At 45.8% G+C, this 20,281-nt stretch overlaps 1 protein-coding gene across 7 annotated transcripts in view; it reads right to left on the minus strand.

Annotated features, from left to right (window-relative positions):
• Tln2 (talin 2) overlaps positions 1–20,281 on the minus strand; it is a 406,415-nt gene that overhangs the window by 254,793 nt on the left and 131,341 nt on the right. Inside the window, exon 1 of one of the 7 annotated variants that reach the window (XM_087905344.1) lies at positions 5,434–5,543. The exons of the other annotated variants lie outside the window; for them this stretch is intronic. The gene's annotated coding sequence lies outside the window, so the exon portion shown is untranslated. Of the gene's footprint in view, positions 1–5,433; positions 5,544–20,281 lie in introns of those variants that run through there. 7 annotated transcript variants of the gene reach the window in all.

The following is a 20,281-nucleotide window of genomic DNA, read 5'->3' on the forward strand; positions in this document are numbered from 1 at the left end:
CATTCTGATAAATTCAGTGTGTGTGTGTGTGTGTGTGTGTGTGTGTGTGTGTGGTCTGTTCCTCTAGAGACCCCTGACTAACACACCTCTTAAGGAAAATGAGCAGGAATGATATTGATACTTAGCGCCAGCTCACCCAGCAGTCACTACAGAAGCCAGAACTACCAACAGAGATCTCTGTGTCTTCAGGCCCTACTAAACTAACTATATCCTGCTTTGCCTGGCCAAACCTTTGGTCCCCTTTCCTCCTTGTGGCATGTTCCCTTCCTCCAGTGGAAGTCCTACTGGGCCAGAGGTCACAGTTCCTTGTCCAAGGCACATTCCTGCCTAGCCCCCTTTCCTCTCATGTCCATATTTATAGCTTTAATTAAACACTATTAAGGTATGTAAAATGTTAATGCCTGGATCATGGGCTCAGATAACTCAGTCTGATAGAGGATAATGACATTTAAGCAGAGTTATAACATAAGGACACGGGAAGAAGGAGATTCAAGTTGCAAAACCTTCCTCTTCAGTGCAAGCATCTCCCTCCGCCACCTCCAGTTAGTAGGGCGCCATGACACCCCCCACCACAAACACACACACACACACACACACACACACACACACACACCTCACTTTAAAGCATCCTGCTGGCAGTCCTCCTCAAAAAAAACCCAAGGCAATTGCTACCCACTTACTTCTCTGCCTTCTTCCTACTGCTTATGTTCACCCTCCCTCCCATGCCCAGGCAGCTCCAAGTCCCACAAAGGCTTAAGAAGTCTTTCTGGCAGGTACAGTTTGAGGAAAGAGCTCTGGGAAGGTATTTCAAATATCCTTGACTACACCCAGCACCCTGAGTGCAAGCTGCAGACCTCACACCAGGAAGTCATCTAATGCAGAAGCCCTGTCCTCCAGGAGAATGCACGGGTTCTTTCTCTGAGGACTTAAAACAGCATCACGACCTCCAGGCGTGCTGCCTCAGTTCAGCTGGTTCTATACGTTCAAATGGACCTGATTTGATCCGAAAAATACTGCTTATAAGAACTTGAGAAAACACCCTCCCCTCACTCAATGAAAAGGCAGGCAGCTTCCCAGTACTAGTAGAGGGAGCAGTTAGCCCAAGAAGTAAGAGAGTGTGGCTAACTCCATGAGCGAAAAGAGGGACTCTGCAAGGAAGTTAGTCCAAAGACATCGTTTGCCAGAGCAGTGGAGCTGTGGCTGTTTATTTTTCTTTTACTTTTCAATTTTGTGCATGTTTTCTATAATGCACAGTAATTACAGGTAGAGAAAAATAACTCAAACAGAAAAATCAAAGCTCAGTTGGCAGAGTGCTCACAGGAAGATCTGGGTTTGATCCCCAGCACATCAGCCAGGTACGGTGATGAACACCTGTAATCCCAGCCCTGGGAAGGTGGAGGCAGGAAGCTCAGAATTTCAAGGTGATCAAATGATACACAATGAGTTCGAGGGCAGCCTGGGCTACTCTGCCTCAAACAAAAAGGAAAAACCTACGCTCCATTCCCAAGGCTAGCCACTGTCACCGGAGGGTTTTGAGAAGGACCCCTTCATCGGGGCAAGCTTCCATCCTCCTCAATGTGACCGCCCATTCCAAGGCACTCATGAGACTTTTGGGTTCCAGTTAAATGGCTCATGTTTTTGGAACCTGCCTGACTCCCTTTACCTCAATGATTTTGCTGCCTCCACAGGGAGTGCACACCACATTCCCTCTCCCCAGAATGAAGGCTCCAAGAGGGCCTGGGTTCTGCTGTGAGTCACTCCTGGACACATCACCAATGCCCGATCAACATCTTGCTAATACAAAGTCCACTCTCTGATGTGTACCCCCATCTTCACCCAGTACTACCCAGCGGCGTGCACTATACCCCATCTCACCTAATGGGACCTTCTGCCATGTTGCACTTTCCATAGTTCCTTAGCAGCCTAGCAGCAGCTCATGAACCACAAACACGCAGAGACTGCACACTGCCTGGCTTTCCCTCACAGTGACCCAAAGATGTAACTTTATTCCCATTTTACAGCTGAAGAAAATGAGCCCTAAAATTTTAAGAAAGAGGTGCACATGGCTGAAAAACAGCACTGGGGTCCAATTCCAAAGCTTTGACTTTGCCAATGCAATCTAAAAGGACTATAACCTTCTAGAAGCCAGGAGAAGCATTTCCGCACTCCTTGAGAGCCACTGTGTGAGGCAGACATGCAAATCCTGGCTTAAGATGTGAAGATTCTTAGGAGCCACTTGGCTTAGAGAACACTGATATCATGTCTAAGGTGACTCAGGACAGCTGCAGGTCAAAGAGGCTGCCTGTCAAACAGGGCCAATAAAAATAGTTTCATGTGTTTTTTTTTTCAAATTAACATTTGGCTATGTAAGGAATTTAAACCCCTGTCTGCTGCCAATGCCCCATAATTAATTATGAAGTGGTATGTTAATTGTTGCTCTTAAACATCCATTAGCATAGATCCCCTAAAAGCCTCTACCAGACAGAAATGTCTTAAAGCTGTGTCACAGATCTAATTTCCGGAACCCTTAGAGGCGGTCACCTATGGCCTCAGTGTCACTGTGTTTTTCCTTCGATTTTGTTTTCAAATTCAATGACCCTCTAAGTTAGGTGACTTTCTATTGCTCCCAAACTAGAAAACACTTCTAAAACTGGTATTTCTGGCCATCATTCATTCCTGGCCATCAAGGGACTTTTGTCCCCAGAGTGCTATCTGGAAGCCCCTGGCAGGAAGCTCCTGTAGTGTTTAACACTTGTTAGCAGCTTGTCGGGTCTTGCTGCTGGTGAGTTTCTGGCAAGCTGACACACACAAATTAGCAGCTCCAGCAAGCACCCCCAGCTCTTTGGGGGCTAATTACCCAGGAGACAGTGAGATATTTATCAGCATTTCTGAGTGCTGGCTTGTCAATGAGGGGAACACAGCATCTTCCCAAGGCACAGGGATAGACAGGGAAAATCACGGGGACATGGGAAGGGGCAGGAGCGCTCCCCCAGGAGTCCGGTTCAGGACAGAATCAGGTATTCTGCACATTAATAACAGTGAGTTAAGGTCTTTCTCCCCTTCCTGGACCCTGCAGTTCTCTAAGCCTCTCAGACACCCCACTCACCATCCAAGGACACATCCTAACCTCCTGGTTCTACTTTATCTATTACATGTAGATCTATCTATCTATCCCATATCTTTACCTGTTACATACTCATCCAAGGCAGCTATGAAGACATCCATCCTATGATCTCACTTATTAAGCAAGGGGGAGGGGGTGCTTAGCAACCCTTTGAGCTATAATCTGAGAACCACAAGACTGGTGCAAATGGTCAAAGCTCAAGGCAGGTAACTTCCCCTTGAGAAGCCCGTACTCTTTGCACAAGTGTCTCTCTTTGTCTGAGCCACCATGTTTAAAATCTATATGAAAATAGTGAGCCTCTCTTAGAAAAAACCATACACATGGCGTCAGGATAGCTTCACTGTCCTCCCTAGCTCTTCGTTCTCCATTCCCTTCACCCCTGTGCTTAAAATCTGTATGTTCTAAATGTCTTTGAATAGACTGCAACCGTTCTTCATGCCCTGCATCAAAGCCATCGATCCTGGGTTTGCCTCCATGAAGAGCAATAAAAACCACGAGGGCTCCTGCGGGTGATAACACGGAACAGTGTCTCTGTCCTGCCTGCTTGCATCCTCCAGAAAAACCATGAGCACAGAGAAGACAACACAGAAGCTACACGTGAAAACGAAACGAAGATAATTTTGTGGCCAGTGAGGTGTGTCAAGGTAAAGTATGCATGCCATCCCACACACATAAGACAGACAGATACGCAGGCAGACAGACTGAAAGAGAGAGGCGGGCAGGCAGGCAGGCAGGCAGGAAGAAGACAGACACAGGGACAGACAGACAGAGACAGGAGTAGAATATTCCTTATGCACTAATAAACTAGACCAACGATCATTTACTACTTTTGATGCTTGGCCACGTACAAAACAAAAGGCAAGTCCTTGCCAAAGCACGCCACACCTCCAGTCCAGTGGGAAGACAGACCTTTAACAGAATGACTGGGGCACATATGATGTGCACTAGGGGCCCTCACCCACAGATGTTTTGGAAGAAATCTGATGGAGGAAGCTGAAGGGACCACAGAGGTATCCCAGGGAAGCCGTGGAAGAAAGACACGGAGAGGATGACGGCAGTCTGCGCACCAGGCCCAGCACATGTCAAAAGCACTGAGAAGAGGGAAAGGGAACTGTGGGGGAAGGCTGGAAGGGACGTGACCAGGACAGGTAGGAAGAGGACCACTGCCTACCACCTGCATGGCTCTCCCTTACTCTAACAGCTTGTGCACACCCCAGAGACTCCCAGTGTGAGCGACTAACCTGGTCATCCTGCGCCGAACATCACTGGGCTCCTGCCACTTTGAAGTAAAATGGGTAAAGATCAGAGAGGTGTCATGGGCAAAAACAAGTCAAAGAGACAAGGAAAAAGTTAAGATCTTAAATTGGAAGATTGGAAGGAATATGATATAAATATATCTGAAAAGTAGCATAAATTGTTCCTAATAAAAAATTAAAATATAAGCTGTGTGGTGGTGGCACACATCTTTAATCCCAGTACTCAGGAGGCAGAGGCAGGTGGATCTCTGAGTTTAAGGCCAGCCTGGTCTACAGAGTGAGTTCCAGAAAAGCCAGGGCTACAGAGAGAAACCCTGCCTCAAAAATTAAAAAAAAAAAGGAAGGAAAAAAAGGAAGGAAGAAAGGAGAGACAGAGAGAAAGAGAGAGAACACAAACAAAAATAAAAACATAATAAAAATAAAACATATAACTTAAGAGATAAAATTTGCCAACTGCTCAGGTGTATCAGTTATGTGTCAAGTATCATGAATCAGCAGAGGAACTGGCTTTAATCTTAAGGAGCTGGAAAATTTATAAAAAAAAAAGAAAGAAAGAAGAAAAAAGAAATAAAGATACATATAACCCTGAGCTAAGGCATGCTGTGGGGATGAACAGAATAAGAGAGAGCAAGAGGAGGCAAACAACTCTAAGGGGAATTAGGTTTAATTCTGAAGACTGAGGAGAAAAGACAGAAAGGCAGTTGGACTCAGCAAGAGGAGAATCAGGAAAAAGAATGCCTGAGGGGTCAAACTGGGAAGGCATAGCCCAGGGAATTCCCAAGGAGGCAGAAGTGGCTGCTTGAGCATCTAAAACCTTAGGGCATCAGGCAGCTGCCAGGCAAGGGTACAGAAAACGATACCCTCTCTGCATAAGCATGATTTCCTCTGCCTCTTGGAAAGCACCTTGCCCACCGGGGCTTAGAAATGTTCAAGACTATTACTGGTATGTCCAAGGCCTACATTCACTTTCTGTTCTGTATTCAGAAGACTGGAGAACCTAACCCACACTGTATCGGTCAGTCCCTAGTGGACTTTAACACAAGGTCCACTCACCTGTCAAGTGGTCCCAAGGCAAAGAGCCTAAGGCAGGCATCTTAGGGATCCCCACATTAGGCCCTCAGCTCCTCTGACAGCCCCAACAGTTAAGGAGAGGGCCAGAGGAAGTGAAGACACACCCTCCGAGGAGGGGCCTTGGACATGGGGTGTGTTGCATTCCTGGAAAACAGGGCCCCTGCTGTAATGTGTGCAATCAGCCCAGAGATTGGACTGCAGAACTCTGCTTCCCATTTATTACAATATCACACTCCTACCCAGGAAACCCCACCCGAGCGTTTGTTTGGCAAGCCTTTCCTTGATTAGGTGTAAATCTTACTATTCCTGCCACTCAAAAAAATAACACATGCGCCTAATGAAGTTGTAACACAGAGCCCAGGCCAAACCCCGGCTTCCCTGCACCAGGCCTAGCCGACTGCTACTCTCTCATTTCAGGATGGTGATTTCTTTTTCCTTTCCTACTCTACAGGAAGAGTGGGAAGTGGGAACATTCTGTACACAGGGAAAAGCAAACTGCTGTTCCCTGCTGGAAAGAACTGGAGCGGTAGCGACCTTCCCTCCTGGCCTCAGGGCTTCAGCTGCCACTCAGCTCATGGGAAGGGCTGATGCAGACTTCAAATCCCATCATGCTTTATTAAAAAAAAAATACAAACACTGCTCCTGACAGAGCTGTCCTCATTCCCTGCTTCCAAATGCCATGCCATCCGATTGCCTTTGGTATGCAGTTCAGCAGGGTTCCCCCAAAAGCAGGGCTGAGGAGTAGGGCAGGACCAAGTCCCACACTGGAAATACATCCTCCAGAGGGCTTGTAGTTTTTAATAACTCAAACAAACTGGGTGCAGGGCAATCTTACTTTCAAACAATGAATGTTTGAGCCAGGAAAAGGACTAGTCATTTTACCTAGTAAATGCATAAACACTCAATACAGGGGTGGTGGGTTTTCCAGGCCAAAAGGCTCCTATACTACCTAAATACCTGCCCTATCTCCACCAAAGCGATGCAAGAAATGAGGCAATCCTGACCCTAAAACAGTTCATCTGATTCCAGGCCAAGCATCCTAACACTAAGCTGGGATGGCAATAAAGGCTGCAGTGAATTGGAAAGAAACCTTGTGACTCCATATGTAGAATGGGAGGAAGAATACAGGGCAGTGAGCAGGCTGAGGAGCCAGAAGAACACTGGGGCGATCTCAGCCCAGCTCACCCGACCCAGGGGCCTTTTGCTTCCAAGGACAAACTTAAACCCTCCCCATGTACCCAATGGTATCACAGTGGGCTTCCAATGCCCCAAAGACACGTGACCAAAACAGTTATACAGCGTGTGACAGTCATGTGACACCAGTGCGGTCTCAGAGCCTGCACTGAGATCAGACAAGATGTCACACTGGAAAACTGACGAGCATGGCAGCAGGTGAAGCTGGGGGCTAGGGATGAAATACAATGGGTCTAGTGACACCAAGAAGGGTGGGATCTTCCAGAGGGCTCCTCAGAAGAGACAGGTCTCCAACATGGCTACAGAGAGTAGGAAGGATGTAGCCGAGTCCAGAGGATAAGGTGGACAGTCCCACTGCGAAGCGAAGCTTCCTCTGGCAATTCTTCTAGACTCTGTTCACATCCGTCGGCCTCTATTACATAGACCACAGTCCACGCAGACTTGAGGGAGGCTCCCTTGGCAAACTCTTGCCTCCAATTCTGGTGAGCCTAGTCAGGGCAATTCCCAGGGAAGCTTCCTGCTGATGGACAGGAGAGATGCTGGAGGGCTCCTCCCCCAAAAGGCCTCCTTCGCTCGAGGGGTAACATTCTAAACAGAAAGGCAATGCTCAGTCAGAGGGTTTTAAACAGGATCCAGAATGGGAGGCCTCAGAATATGCCAGATTATGGGGGGCTAGATTTTCTGGTATCAACCTGCAATCTAGAAAATGCTTCAAAGATATACTAAAGGACCATCTGATGGAGGAAATTCTTCACCTGAGGTTTCCTCTTCCCAAGAGCAGCTGAACATCCACTAACACTTTCTTTCGTCTTTCATTCCAGGGCTCCATTCTTACTAAGAACCTCTGAGGGGTGAAGAAATCAATGCCTTTCCTTTTTCAACAGGAACGACACCCTGAACTTAGTGATAGGCATTGGAGGATGGGGTGGTGCAAAATAAATAAGGAACAGGTGGCTCCTTATGGGGCTTAGAATTCATCCAAATAAACATAACATGCTTATAGCTGGCCCAATCAAATGCTTGTATGCTCCAGGGTTCGGCAGTAGCTAGCTGGATGGGGAAATGGTTTCTAAATGCCACGTGCAGGGAAATTCTCCCTGAGAAAGGCAACTGCGTTGAAATGCAAAATGCCTGCAGCTCTATAAGCAAGATCAATGCCACTGAGGAGGAGGAGGACTGAAACTAGTGAGCAAATTCCAGCAATGATTTCCACAGCTTTAACAGGAGTCTCTTCTGTTGAAGTAACTGTTCGGAGCCTGGTAGGCAGCAGCTTCCTACAGAAAGCATTCCAGACGGAACAGCACCTGGCACCCACAGCTCAGAGGGTCTAAGAGGTCTCTACAGGACACTGGAGACTGCACTCAGAGCATTTGGCCATAAACAGAACCTGACACTGGTCAAATAAAAGTAATTCCGGACAGCGGAGTCTATTGGTGAAAAATACTACTTTCAAGGTATTGAGGTTATAATTTAAGCCTTGGGTTCTGACCAAACCAGCCCCTCTGGGATAATCCTCATGGCTACCCCACGACATCAAGGTCCCAGAGCCTTGGGGTGGCACAGGACTGTGTGCTATTCTCTTCCTTTGTATCTGGTTCTTCTTAACTACAACTCCAGTCCCTTCACGAAGCAACCCAACTCCCTTCAGAGGACTGGAGGAATGGCTCAGAGGTATGTGCAAGCATGAGGACCTGGGTTCAAAACCCCAGGACACATACAGGAAGCAAGGTATGGTGACGCATGTGTCCCTAAACACAGCGCCATAGGAGAGGTGCAGTGGGTCAGAAACAGGAAAATTGTTGGGACTTGCTGACTTGATTGAGGGCCTAGGTTCAGTGAGAGACCGTTTCAAGGAAAATACAACACACACACACACACACACACACACACACACACAGAGAGAGAGAGAGAGAGAGAGAGAGAGAAATAGCGCACATCTACCATCATCCTCTGCACATACACAAGCAATACATGTGTACACATGTACACGCACACATAAAACTTCCCTTGGAATTGACCATTAGATGTTTTGAACCTCAACCCAGCAAAATATAACGTAACTTCATTTATTCCCAGATAACATGAATGACTTACAAAGCCCAAGACTCTAACCCAGCGTTTCCTTCAGAAAAATCAGACAACACATCAGGTGCCTATACTCCCAGCATCCTTCAGAGCACACAAGTTCCTGTGTATCCTTGGATGCTTCAGCAGGTTCTAAATCACCACATTCCTCAGAGAAGAGGCCAACAAGAGAGTCTCCTACCAGACTATTTGTATTTCTTTGTCTACTCCACGCCCCTGCTGAATCCTAGGAGAAATGAAAAAATGAGAACTATTTTCCCCAATTATAGATAATTTGATACTTAATTCTTAAAAGCAGCAAACGTTCCTCAGAGAAAAACGGGTGAGGAAATGATGGATCACCAACGCCCCATTAATAATAAGCACCCCATTAATGTCAGGAAGACAAGCACGGCCACTGCTTCTGCCCAGCACTTTGCTTCACCGGCAGAAATAGGGGCAGAAAGACAGAGTCGGATAAAACGCAAAGGCAGAAAAGCTTTTACTATCTATACTGGAAATGCCTGTCTGCCTAGAGTCAAAAGGATTATAGACAGGCAAATAGGCAAATAGATAATGGAATTTTCTTTAAAGTCCCACTCATAAATAATGAGAAAGAATGGAATAAAGAATAAAGGGAGGAAAACAGAGGGAGGTTTTTTTCTTTATTTCATTCTGATTTTTTATTTTTGTGAAGACAAAAGGATGCCTAAAATAAAGTTACATATAAATACACCAAACCAACATTATTTTAAATTTTATTGAAGAGGATAAAATAAATTGTTTATTTCTGGGGCTAAAGAGATGATGGTTCAATAGTTAAGAGTATATATTGATTGTTCTTGCAGAGGACCTAAGTCTGGTTCTCAGCACTCACGTTACATGGCTAACATCCTTCTGTAACTCCTGCTCCAGAGCATATGATGGGCTGGTAACCACTGAAATCTGCATTCATATGAACAAACATGCAAACTCAGAATCTCATGGGAAAGAGATCACATCATTCCTAACCTAAAGGAATGGTCTGATTTTTCTTAGTCAGAACTTACCAACTCAAAAGCACTTGCATTTAGCAGATGCAATATGGAAAACTTTTCAGAATCAGGGAGATGGCTCATTGATTAGGGTGCATTCAATGCAAGCATGAGGACTAACGTCCCAGTCTCCAGAATGCATATATATGCCCTAGAGGGCCTGAAGTCCTCTTGTAATTCCAAAAGAGAGTGGGTCCCCAGAGCAAGGTGATTAGGAGACTAGCAGAAATGGCTAGCTCCACGTTCAATTGAGAGATCCTGATTTGACTAATAAGGTGCAGAGTGATCAATGAAGACTCATGACATCAACCTGAGGCCTTCACATGCATGCCCGCACACACACACCACACATGAATGCACACCACACATACATGAGAGAAAAAAAAAAGAGATTTTTTTCAAACCTACCCCTCTACTGGACCCTTCAGTATCCTCAACTCCCAATCAAAGAACTTCTGAGCTCATGCTAGGACGTTGAACGAAGGATCAGAGGATACCCCCAAGCGGACCTGAGCCCTCCAGGCCTGTCTCATCAGAGGAAAACCAATGAGGTTTCTTCTTGCAGAGAAGGATGCTCAGCAAACAATCTCCTAAGCTCAGTCCAAGGCTCACCACAATTTTCTTGTCATTTCCAGGTGATTCCTTCCTGGCTTATCTCTAAGTGGTGAACAGATAACCCAAGCTTGTTCTAACTTCTCATCCTACCAGGCTAGAACTGGCACCTCTCACTGGCGTCAAGGTCTGCAGCTCTCCGAATTTATTGTGGATCACACCTAGTAGCATTTTCAGCTCTTTCCCAAGGGCACTGTTATTATCTATCACTAAGTTACCCCATTAAAATGGTAAGTCTGATCTCTGAGTAGGGCTTAAGACTCAATTAACATTTTGCATGCAGTGTTGACAGCTGGTGCAAGACCTCATTTCCTCACGCCAGACCACGGATATCTCATAAGCAGGAATTCTCGCTAAGGGTCCACTAGTCTCAGGGTTGTCAGACACACACGAGGGAGCAGCCCAGTGACCTCTTCTCTTGGGCACTGACTGAGATCAAGCAGCACCCAGATCGTGTTTATTCACTGGACCCATCCATTCCATTACTTCTCTCCTCAAATAGTGAATTCTTACCAAACCATGTCAAGTCTAGAGAGGAGGAAAAAGCTCATGAAGAAAGGGGATATGCTAATATTTTATAGCTGTAGCAAAAATAAAAACAAAATACCAGACTAAATCATATCTATTACACAGGGCTGGAATGCTTTCTCAGAGGACCAGGGCTTGATTCCCACAGGTAGCTCACTCTAGGCTCAGGGGCTGAAACACCCTTGCTTGGTCTTTTAGAGCACCAGCCCGGCAGAAACACACACAAAGGCAATGTATCCATAGACATCAAAAAAAAAAAAAAAAGAGCAATATGTGGGAAGGGCATTTGATTCACAATTCCAGGTGACAGTTTATGGCTGAGAGGAAACCAAGGCAGGAACTCAGATAGCAAGTCACATGACAGCCACATTCAAGAGCAAAGAGATCATGGATCCTTATGTGCTTGCTTGCTGCCACCAGGTAGCTGTCTCCAGTCCTGCATAGAGCAGGGCCAGCCCACCAAATGGTAAGCTCACAGTGGGCAGGTTCTACCTACATCAGGACCCTCTCCTATAGACATACCTCCAGGTCCAGATGATTTAGATAATTCCCCAACTGAAGTGGCCTTCCAGGTATTTCTAGGTTATGTCACGCTGACAATTAAAAAGAGCCAGCACAGAATCATTGCTGAACCTTACTTAGCACGGGTCAACTAGACTTTGTCAGAGCTGCATAGGCCCTCAGAGGTTCACAGGTATGCCACAGCGAGTGATGGATAAATTCTCAAACACAGAGTCTGTGAGTGAGAATTAACTGTGTTAAATTTATTGACCATAATCCTCAAATGATAGGCCAAAGGCAGCATAAAACCACAGGCCATAAAAATGTTTGTCTCTGCTAAATAAGCAGTTCTTAACCACAAGTTATTTCACTCCCCAGGGGACCTTTGGCAATGCCTGGTGACATTTGTTTACTGTCAAAGCTAGGTCTGGTACATGGAGTTGAGGTGCTACAATGCACTCAACAACAAAGAATTATCTAGCTGAAAATGTCACCAGGAAGAGATTGGGAGCCACTGCAATAACTGCCCCACTAATGTCAATTTTTAAAAAGCGTAGCTTTGGGGATTAGAGAAATGGCTCAATAGCTAAGAGCATTTACTACTCTTGCAGAGGACCCAGGTTCGGTCCCTGGCAATGCCCACAAAGTAGCCCACAATCTCCTGTAACTCCATTTCCAGGGATCTGATACCCTCTAGCCTCTGTGGACACCTGCATGCACAAAGTGCATATAAATTCATGCAGGCACACACATATACATACATAAAAAACAAACCTTTTTTAAAAGTGCCTATTTTGGTATCTTCTATAAACCTACACTGTGCTTCCTAAAATAACCAGCAATATCCAGGATGAAATGAGTCATGTCATTGCTTGGTGACCATGTACCTTCATGCTACGTTAATGAAATTAGCAGATGCATCAAAGACACAAAACTGTTATAAACTACACTGAAGGGACTGGACAGATGGCTCAGTGGTTAAGAGTCTTCACTGCTCTTGCAGAGGACCCTGGTTCGGTACCCAGTACCCAAACTGAGCAGCTCACAATTGCCTGTAACTCTAGCACCACCTGGGGGTGGATCTGACTTCTGAAAGTACCTGCTCTCATGAGCACATAACCCTCCTTATCTATCTGTCTGTCTGTCTGTCTATCAATACACTCACATATTATATATTATGTAGCATATTATATATGATATGTGTTCTATTATATAACATAATATATATAATTTAAAATAAAAATATTTTTAAAGATATATGGAAACATGTGGGGCTGGGGATGCATTGGCCTGACATGCACTAAGCCTAGAAAATCAGATATGGTGGTACAGGCCTGCAACCCCAGCACTTGGGAGGTAGAAAAAGTAGAATCAGCAGTTCAAGGTCATTATCAGCTACAGAGCAAGTTAGAGGCTTGAATGGAATACAAGAGACTCTGGAGAGGAAGTGAGAAAAGAGGGGAAGAGGGAGGAGGGCAGGAGGAAGGAGAGGCAAGAGACAGACTTCTTCAGTCACTTCCACTGAGTTATTACGGAGACTGAGTAATTCTAACCATGATATAATGAATCAGTCTAAATTTAGTTCTTTCTTTCTTTTACTATCAGGTAAATAAAAATTACCATGGAATAGAAAATACACAATGTTGTCTACTGTATACTGTCCCCGAGCTAGAGAACCCAGCTCATTCCTAAGAAAGTTTGAAAGTAAGTCAAAAACAGTTAAAGAGCCCCAAGGCTACACTTCCTGAAGTGGGAACCCAAAATGTCTTGCTAAATCTGCGCAGAGGTACAATTTAAGCCCCTCCCCCCATTCCTTAATGGCAAACATGTTCACCATCCCCACCCTTGCTCCCCTGGGCAGATCCAGGATGTCACACTTATGCACGTCTGAATCTATCTCATTTTCAAAATATCGAGTCAAGCAATTTGTAAAGTAGCTTCCAAGCTTCCTCAAGAGAATTCCAAACTCTCCGAGCTAAACTAATCAGGGTAAAGCGTCCCCACTGGAAGGCAGACTGGCGAGGAGGTACACTGGAGGCTTGAACCTGAATTCTTGGCTATAGGAGATGAGCCAAGTCATTATGTTCAGAGACATTCTTTCCTTAAAAGATAGGTTAGTTCAACAATAAGAATATCCGTATGCTATTACTCTCTGCTTTAAGTATGTTCTGCTAGGAATTTGGTGCTCTGAGTTCATGTCTTCAGTTTCTGCAAGGTCCTGTTGGCCACGCCTCCCTGTGGCCTGTCCTCCTCTATCTTTCCTGTTGCTCTGGCCATTTTCTCCAGTTCCTGAGTTCCTCTGTGCCGTGTACATTTGCAGCCTCTTCCCTCAACCCTCCGAGGTCCATACCTGAGGTCAGCACTAAAGACCTCAAACCTATGAGAGCATCACCAGCCTGAGCTACGCGGGTGAGAGCAAAACAATACCCATACCATCGTCCCAACATTCTGAGAAGCACACTGTGAGGACTAACGGGAAGAGCCCATTCCGTACGAATTCCTGGCCTGATGGACAAAAAGAAATAAAAGACCTGGACTTTAAAGGGTTTAAAAAAAAAAAAAAAAGCCCAAGCTAGTCCCAGTGCCTCTCTGCCTGCCTCCTGTCGATCCAGATGAAGAACTCAGAGCTACTCTCCAGTATCACGCCTGCCTGTGTATCGTCTTGCTCCCCACCATGATAACAATGGATTAAGTCTCTGAAATTGTAAGCCAGCCCCTGTTAAGTGCTTTCTTTTACAAGAGTTGCTGTGGTCATGCTCTCTCTTCACAGCGATAGCACACTGACTACAATACATGCCTACAACCTCAGAAACTGACCTTTTTTCAATTATTGGGCCAATGCATTGCTTACTGATTAAGTCAGTTTGGGATGTCTGTCTATTCCAGTGTGTGTGTGTGTGTGTGTGTGTGTGTGTGTGTTTGCAAGCATGAATGTGTATGTGTGTTATGTGTGTTGTAAAGAGTGTATGTGTGTAAATGAGCATGTAGGGGTGTGTGTGTCCAAGCATGCACATGCAGAGACCAGAGGAGGACATCGTCCTCTCTCCCTCTCCTCCTTACTGCTTTCCTACAGGATCTATCGCTTAACCAGAAACTGGCAGCTTCAGCTAGGTTGGCAAGTCAGCAAGCATTCGCAGTCTGCCTGTTTCCCGTATCAACTCTGGGTTGTAGGGAGTCCAGCCATGCCCACTTCTTTTGCATAGATCCTGGGGATTAGAATTTAGGTCCTCATGCTTGCACAGCGAGGACTCTGAACCACTGTCTCAAACCTCTTGTTGTATATCATATACATACCCTTTCTGATATGAACTTTCTCCATTCTCTCAGAACCTATGTAAAGTTCATGCTGTTCCCAGACATCCCCCATCTGTTCCCAGCTCTACAACAGTGTGTCTAATGCGGCCTGACATAGTCTTTTTTTTTTCCCTTAGTCTTTCCATCATCCAAATCCTGCCTGGGCTGGAGTCCTAATTCTCTGAGGGCAGACATCCAGGACTGTGGTTGTGGTCTTCTGGTCCTCTCTGAGGTCTGACCTAAAGAACATCCTCAGCACTAGCTGCCATCTCTCAATCATCCTGGGGTTGAGCCCAGCCCCAAACTGGAATTCTGTAACCCAAATGCAAATGATCACTGGTGTAATGCCTTGCAATTAGCAGAGAAACCATAAATCCTGTTTAGACAAATTCAAACTGCGGCTTCGAGGCCCCTGAACCCTGCCAGTCATTCCCTCTTCCTTTGAATATCAACACAGAAGGTGGAAAGTCATTTTCAGATGCGGCGTATTTCAACATCACACTTTGGCTATGGCCTGGCCGCATCTCACAACTGGACTGGCAGTCAGAACAAGCTGAGGGGCAGACACTGGTCAGGCTACTTTCCCATAGGCAGATTGCTGAAGTCCTTCCAAGGAAGAGGCAGAATAACTCGGTGTGATCTGCAACCCAAGACCCACAGTTTTCCAACATCTGCACAGAATCATCCTAGAGTAACAGCAGGGGGTGGGAGGTTGCAACGAGAAAACCGCCCAGGGCATCCACAGTACAGCAGGCAACACTCGCGAGGTGGTTTTTTCATCCCCTTTCCTAAACAGAGTTTCAGTTTCTTCAGAGTTTAGAGGGTGAGAGGGGTTTGCACAACACCGTCCTGCGAGATATAAATGTGGTCCTACAGATACAGAAATGGTCGGTAGACAGCGACTGGGTCATGATGAGGCTTTCTTCTCCTTCCCTCCCTCCCTCCCTCCTTTCCTTACTTCCTTTCTCACAAATCCCTTGGCAGTTCACAACCCATAGGACAAGAAATGGAATGAACGTGGCAAAAAGAGCAGACTGAACTCAACAGCTGCAAACCGTCCAAGCACCACCACCAAAATCTCCAATCACACTCCTCTGTGCGTTCAGGAATCCAGACCCAGCAAATCCGCCATGCCCTGGTGCACCTGTCCGGCTGCTTCTTATGCAAATCCTCAGCAAGAACCGATTCTCATAAAGCCACATGGTGAGCCACATTTTCTCCTGTCACCAACAAACCCACAAAGAGCTCCTTCTATAGAAGCAGAAGGGGCGACGTCCGTACTCCCCACCTCCACAGGGCCTGCCACACCAAGTCACTGCCTATGCCTTGGTCTCCCCTCAAGCAACAAAAACAGTTACTCCTCCCGCACGAAGTTTTCACTTTTCCAGGATGTTCAATTCTTCCAAATATCCTGCTCATCTGGTTGTACTGCTTCAGAGATCCTACCGAGTATAGGAAGGACGTGATGTTCAAAGCCCGGGGTTGGTTGGACATGGCTCCCCAGGCTGTTTTCCAAGTCACATTTACAGCATTGACAGAACCAGTCTAGGATACATAAGCCCTCATGTGGGTGGGTATCCTGGGTCCCCATTTTATAAGTATTGACTGAATGTTCCACCAGAACACTGCTTGGCCTGCAAGCCAGCCAGGTGAGGATCCCAGGAGAAGGCTGGGATGATGAAATTGCTAAATGCATAGAGAGATATATACAGTTCAGGCCACTGTCCAAGAACAGGCAACAATGGCTCATTATTGACTGAGTTGAGCATAAAAGGGATATGCAAATTTGTGAAAGATTTGTAGCCCTGCTAGGCCTGGACCCCATCCAGAAAACTCTGGAAGGAACACGATCACACACAGAGAGAGTGGGGGGAGAGACGCCATGCAAATGAAAGGTTAAAAGATGTGGCCTGTCCTGGGAGGAAATGTTCTGTTTCCCGTTGACCCACTTTTCCCCTCTCCACTTTCTAATCTTTCTCCTTTCACAGAAAAAAAAAATGCAGATTTTTTTTTCTTTGCCATAACTTGACAAACAATTTCCATGGCAACAAGCAATTTCTTGAGGGTGGGAAGAAAGCTCCTTGTGATGCTTAGCTTTCCTCGGCAATTTGACACCACCTAGAATCACCCGGAAGTGAGGTGCCAGGAAAGATGATCTACAACCGGCTGTCCTATGGGCATGACTGTCGGGGATTGGCTCAGTTATGTTCATGGATGTGAGAAGCAGCAGCTGATGATGAGCGCCACCATCCTCAGGGTTAGGCACTGGATTATACACTAGGTCTGGGAATTGGGGGAAATTTTAAATTTTTTTTTGTTTTTTTTGTTTGTTTTTTAATTTTTGTTTTTTTCGAGACTAGGTTTCTCTGTGAAGCCCTGGCTGTCCTGGAACTCGCTTTATAGATCAGGCTGGCCTCAAACTCTCTGAGATCCACCAGCCTCTGCCTCCCAACTGTTGGGATTAGAAGCATGTGCCACCACCACACAGCCTGAACAATTTATTAGAGGTATCATTTATTTTAAGGGAGTGTCTTACCTATTGATGAATAACAGAAAAATGTCTAGACTTCACAATTTTAAATAAATATTCTTTGCTTCTTACAATTCCCCAGTGGGGTCTGTCTAAGGGTTTCTGTTGCTATGATAAAACACGAGGGTCAAAAGCAAACTAGGGCGGAAAGCGTTTATTCCAGTTGACGGTTCCACATCACAGCCCGTCACTGAAGGAACTAACAGGTAATGGTAACTGAATGAAAAGAGCAAAGGCAGTGCCAGTTGGTTACCAGGGAGTACACAGGGAAGCTTTCGAGTCTCCACCGGGGCATACTTCTTACCTGGCAGATGCTCCAGATGTAAAGAGGTCCCTGCGTAAGTTGCCCTCATGAGCTGGACCAGCCTCCCTTCGGCTTCCAAGAGGTCGCACTAATTTCAGTGCTCAGGTATTTGATAGACAAGCAATTGCCCTGGCTCACACACTTCACAGTGACGGTGACACTAATCACACCTTCTGTCCGCCACTATCTGAACTGACTACAGACTCAAACCCTGGTGCTGTTCCGCTACACGGAAGGTACACTGTCCTCCAACTTTTGTCTGCTGGCCTACTACGAACCTATGCCCTCTCAGTCACGAAGTTACAAGAAATGTCACCATGAATGGGGCTAGAGAGATGGTTTGGCAGTTAAAAGTGCTGCTGTTCCCACAGTAGATCAGAATCTAGCGCCCACAAATAAATAAATCTTTTTTTAAAAAAGTGGAAGAAATACCACTATCAGACCACCCAAAGCCTGTGTATGGAGATACCAGTCCCATCGACCACCCAACCTCAGCACACAGATCATTTACCAGGGCAGTTCTTTGCTACCTTCAACACTGTACTCATGCCAAAAACACGAATGTTTCCATGAGGGCTGATCCCGTCCTACCACAGTGCCTTAGGATGCTAGTTAGTGCCCGCCTAAAGTTCACACTCATAGCTTAAATACCAACAGAGGGTGGGCAGGGGAGGGGATGTTACCAAATCATCCCTGCAAAAATTAAGCTTTTACCTTCACAGTTAGCCCTAGGAAATGTCCACTGGTGTCCTCCTTTGGTTAATGACATTCAGCCTGGTCCCCTACCAGGGACAATCAACAGAAAGAATACCGTTCCAGACACTGTGACTTCACGCTCCTCTGAAGGACACGGATGTTTTATTATAGTAATCCACAGGTCATAAAGCCTTACCCTCTTTCCACTGTCAATCAAATTGGATATTTTTTCCACTATTTTTTTTCAAGCATTCTATTTGTTCTCAGGAGTTGGAGCAGTTTTCAGGATGACAGTTTGCATAGTGCCTCACAAACAGCCCGCATCTGTGGGCGCAGGTGTGCACCTCCCATACGGAAGGCAGTCAAGGACAAAGATTTCACATCCTAGCTTACAGGCAGAACTAACCACTCCCTGCCTCTCAGAAAGCACACACTGAAACCCGCGGATGCATGTACCTCAAACTCCAAAGCCAAAACTCAGGAGGAGGCATGTTCTAAAGGGGCCCTCCCAAACGACCTCTCGGGGACATGATGTGCTTCTTTAACAAATGCATGCCCTGGGGTTCACCTTTCCACTAAACAGTTGAGAAATAATTTATTCATCTTCCCAGTTAAGCTACAGTCTGAGCTCTGGGACTTTGGTGAGTTGTGTTACCTCTACTACAATTTACTGGCAGCAATGTTTGGCAGCTGCACAGTAGGAACTAAAGCTAATGGAGCAGGGGGCTAATGGGGGCATAAAATACCCAATGGCTGTCGCCACAGGATTCTTCTACCTAGAAGAACCGAACAGGAGAACAAAATGGCAAGAACTGAGGTACAACTGGCGCTCTCCAGACAGCCAAAGAGGAAGGCAAGGATTGGGCATCACAGGAAGGAAAAGCCCTTTGGGGACCTACCTCTTAAGCACTGTGTGTTGGGAACGGAAATGGTGCCTACTTGCCTGAACTAGATCCTTTGAACAGAAAATTTCCTCAAAACAGAGGAGCCAGATAACCATCAGTTTGGAATTTAATAAACTACCATTCTTAAACATATTCTTTTATCTTCTCGTCTTTCATCTGGCCTCTTGGATGAACCCAAACTATCAAGTAAAGAATCCAAGGCTTTGGACCAAAAGAATCAGCGAAGTGACTGGGCAAGTTGTTGTCTTATCCACGAAATGGGTTTGCCCTAACCAACAAAGACAGTTGTCTGTATAGTACTTTAGACACTTTATAGAGATCGAGCATTTGGATATAAACTGAATATTCCTCAAAGTTCATGAGTTAGAAGTTTATTCCCTAATGAGGCAATGTGGGAGCAGATGGGATCTGTGGGGTCTATACTGAGAGGACACTGGGGAACGGGAACAGGCTCCTTCCTGGAAGGAATGCTGGTCTCCGGAAGTGAGTTACTACAGAAGCTGAGTCTGACAAGTTGGTCTCTAGCTTCTTGTTTTCAGACGTGCCTTCTCCCCCAAGCTTCCATGATGTTGAGGTCATGATAAGGGTGAACCAAAAAGATGCCTTTCCTGGGCAGCTTTAGCTAACAACCGGATATAGCCTAGAGTGACCCGAGAGAATTTCAACAGGGGCGGGGCGACACAGGACTGCCTCACTCAGATCCCCCTGTGGGCATATCTGAGAAGCATTTTCTTGGTTGCTAACTGATGTGGGAGGGTCCAGACCATTGTCCTGATGCCTGAGTCCTGAAAGACATAAGAAGCGTAGCCGAGTAACTTCCCTCCACAGCTCCTGTCCTGCTCCTGTTTGCATCCCTAGTCTGTTTCTTGGGTATTTGAAAGGGGTTGAAACTAACCCTTTCTTTTCCTAAATTACTTTTGGTCAGAGTGTTTACCACAGCAATGAGAAAGCAAACTGGGATACCACCTAACTGGAGACTTTGAGAATCCCAAAACAGGTACCAAGAAAACTTAATTATTTTAAAGATTTATTTATTTATTATGTATACAACATTCTGCTTCCATGTATACCCACACACCAGAAGAGGGCACCAGATCTCATTATGGTTATGAGCCAACATATGGTTGCTGGGAATTGAACTCACAACCTCTAGAAGAGCAGTCAATGT

Source organism: Myodes glareolus, chromosome 4 (genome assembly GCF_982192425.1).
Source record: "Myodes glareolus chromosome 4, mMyoGla1.1, whole genome shotgun sequence".
Taxonomy (NCBI): Eukaryota; Metazoa; Chordata; class Mammalia; order Rodentia; family Cricetidae; genus Myodes; species Myodes glareolus.